We start from the raw sequence: 3,247 nt of genomic DNA, 5'->3' as shown, positions 1-3,247 counted from the left end.
GAAAACCCTACAAAACTAACTACAAAAATAACACTTAGAATGAATACAATGTATGTCATCATTATTCCTACATGGAATCTAACCATGACTGGTGACATGAAAAATCACTGTTGTATTTGAACTATAATAACATTAATGACCAACATTCGTAGGACTCACCCGTTAACCAAAATCATCAATAACTCATTCATTGACCTCCCCGCTCCATCAAACATTTCAGCCTGATGAAACTTTGGCTCCGTCCTCGGAATCTGCCTAATCTTTCAGATTCATACAGGTTTATTCTTAGCCATGCACTATACATCAGACACAGCCACAGCCTTTTCATCAATTACCCATATCTGCCGAGACATCAACTATGGCTGAATCATTCAAACATACACGCAAACGGAGCTTCCATATTCTTTGTCTGCCTATTCTTGAATGTAGGATGGGGCCTATACTATGGATCTTATATAGTCCCCGAAACATGAAACATTGGTATTATTTTATTATTCGCAGTCAAGGCACAGCATTCATAGGTTACGTATTACCATGAGGACAAATATCATTTTGAGGTGCAACCGTAATTACTAATTTATTATCAGCTATCCCGTATGTCGGAACTAACCTTGTAGAATGAATCTGAGGGGGATTTTCAGTAGACAAAGCCACCCTAACACGATTTTTCACCTTCCACTTCATCCTACCATTCTTCATTTCAGCACTAGCAGCAGTTCACCTACTATTCCTCCATGAGACAGGATCTAACAACCCTTCCAGAATCCCATCCAACTCCGACAAAATCCCATTCCACCCCTACTATACCATCAAAGACATCCTAGGTGCCCTATTTCTTATTTTAATACTAATATAACTAGTACTATTCTCACCTGATCTATTAGGAGATCCAGACAACTACATTCCTGCCAACCTGCTCAAAACACCTCCCCATGTTAAACCTGAATGATACTTCTTATTCGCATACGCTATCCTACGGTCCATTCCTAATAAACTAGGAGGAGTACTAGCCCTAATTTTCTCCATTCTAGTCCTAGCCATCATCCCCCTACTACATACCTCAAAACAACGAAGCATGATATTCCGCCCACTAAGCCAATGTTTATTCTGACTACTAGTAGCCAACCTCCTAACCCTAACCTGAATTGGTGGTCAACCAGTAGAACACCCATTTATCACCATCGGCCAACTAGCCTCAATCCTTTACTTCACGATTCTCCTAGTCCTTATACCAACCATCAGCATTATCAAAAATAATCTATTAAAATGAAGAGTCTTTGTAGTATATTAATTACTTTGGTCTGTAAACCAAAAATGGAGAACCCTATCTCCCTAAGACTCAAGGAAGTAGCCCCACCATCAGCACCCAAAGCTGACATTCTAACTAAACTATTCCCTGATTTCCTCACTATCAATTTTTTAATTCATATATTTAATAACATTTAATGTGCTTCCCCAATATGTGTTTTTCCATATTCTCATGTGTTTTTCTATGTTCTCATGGGTCAAGAGGTTAAGCCCCATGTCATGCTCTGTGCTCAGTGGGGAGTTTGTTTGAAATTCTTTCCCTATGACCCTGCCCAAACTCTCTCTGTCTCATTCTCACTCTTTCTATCACTCTCAATTAAAACAACAACAACAACAACAATGAAAGAAAAAGAACAAGAAAAAGAAGAAGAAAGAAACTGGGCATTACTGTCCATCACTAGTGACTGTGTATATTGCCAGGAGCAATATTAAGACAAACACCAGACAATACATTGTTTACACAATAGAATGATATATAAAAGTCAGGTTCAACAACAAACTATTAAAATAAAGGAAATCAATTCTGTGAAACAAAGTCATACTTGAGATAGAGTGAGGTTCATCTTGAAAAATGCTCTAATATTCAGTATATCTCCAATATCCAGGACTTTCAGAATTAACAGTGTTCCAGGTAACTCACCTTGAAAAAGTTCTGGTATTTTTTATGGAGAAGGATATTCAGTAATGGCCACGAGGCACATGACAGAAATTGCCACAAAATCAATGGCGGAAAATTAAAAAAAAAAAATCAAACAATTGTATTTCTCTTCTCTAGAAGTTTCTTTAGCACTTTTTTGACACCTTTGTTTCTCAGGGAGTAAATCAAAGGATTCAACATGGGAGTGACTAAAGTGTAACATAAGGAGGCCACTTTACTAGCTCAGGAAAACTGTCTGGAGTGAGATACATAAAAAAGACGGTACCATACAGTACACTCATGACTCCTAAGTGAGAGCTGCAAGTGGAGAAGGCTTTCTTACGTCCCTGAGAGGAGCATATCTTCAGAACTGTGGACACAATATACATGTAAGAAACAGTAATAACTATGATGGTAGGCATGATAATGATGCCAGATAAGGAGAAAGAAACCATCTTATAGGGCACCTGGGGGGCTCAGTGGATTAAGCTGCTGCCTTCGGCTCAGGTCATGATCTCAGGGTCATGGGATCGAGTCCCGCATCGGGCTCTCTGCTCGGCAGGGAGCCTGCTTCTCTCTCTCTCTCTGTCTGCCTGTCTGTCTACTTGCGATCTCTCTCTGTCAAATAAATAAATAAAATCTTAAAAAAAAAAAAAAAGAAAGAAACCATCCTATAGATGAAGAGGTCAGAAAAAGATATCCTTTGAAGTGGACGAGTATCAAGGTAAAAGTGGTCAATGGCCCGGGAAGCACAAAAGGGTAAAGTAAATGTCATGCCTGTTTGAAGAACTGAGCTGATACAGCCACAAAAATAGGAACCAGCCACCAACTGAATTCAGAGGCGAGTTGACATCTCGACAGAGTAGAGGAGTGGGTTGCAGATGGCAATGAAGTGGTCATAAGCCATGGCTGCCAGGAGAAATCCCTCAGTCACAGTGAATAAGGCAAAGAGAAAGAACTGGATCAGACAGCCAGCAAAGGAGATGGACTTGCTCTCAGACCAGAAGTTGATCATAGCTTTGGGTGCAATAACAGAAGAATAGAAGAGAAGGAGAGGTTGCCTAGGAAGAAATACATTGGTGTGTTCAGCCGGGGATCAGTCATAATAATGGTCATCATCCCCACATTCCCTAGAAGAATCATGGAATACACAAGCAGAAAGAGCAGGAAAAGAAGAATGTGGAGTTCTGGGCGGACCCTGAAGCCTACAAGAATGAAGTCAGTCACTGCTGAGTGATTGCTTGTTCCCCTGTCACCCATGGCAGAAACCTGCTGAGAGACACAAGGAAAAATAAACAAATG

General features: G+C 40.1%; 1 pseudogene across 1 annotated transcript; it reads right to left on the bottom strand.

Moving 5' to 3' along the window:
* Nucleotides 1–2,056: 2,056 nt before the first annotated feature.
* Nucleotides 2,057–3,247, bottom strand: LOC309869913 (olfactory receptor 9K2-like; annotated as a pseudogene). Its single transcript has 2 exons — nt 2,613–3,247; nt 2,057–2,397 (listed from the first exon to the last, which is right to left on the bottom strand). The product of its transcript is annotated as an olfactory receptor 9K2-like (transcript).

The sequence above is a fragment of the Mustela nivalis genome (assembly GCF_964662115.1).
Source record: "Mustela nivalis genome assembly, chromosome: 7".
NCBI classification, from domain to species: Eukaryota; Metazoa; Chordata; class Mammalia; order Carnivora; family Mustelidae; genus Mustela; species Mustela nivalis.
The sequence above is the reverse complement of the archived record's forward strand: the minus strand, read 5'-3'. Positions and strand labels throughout refer to the sequence as shown.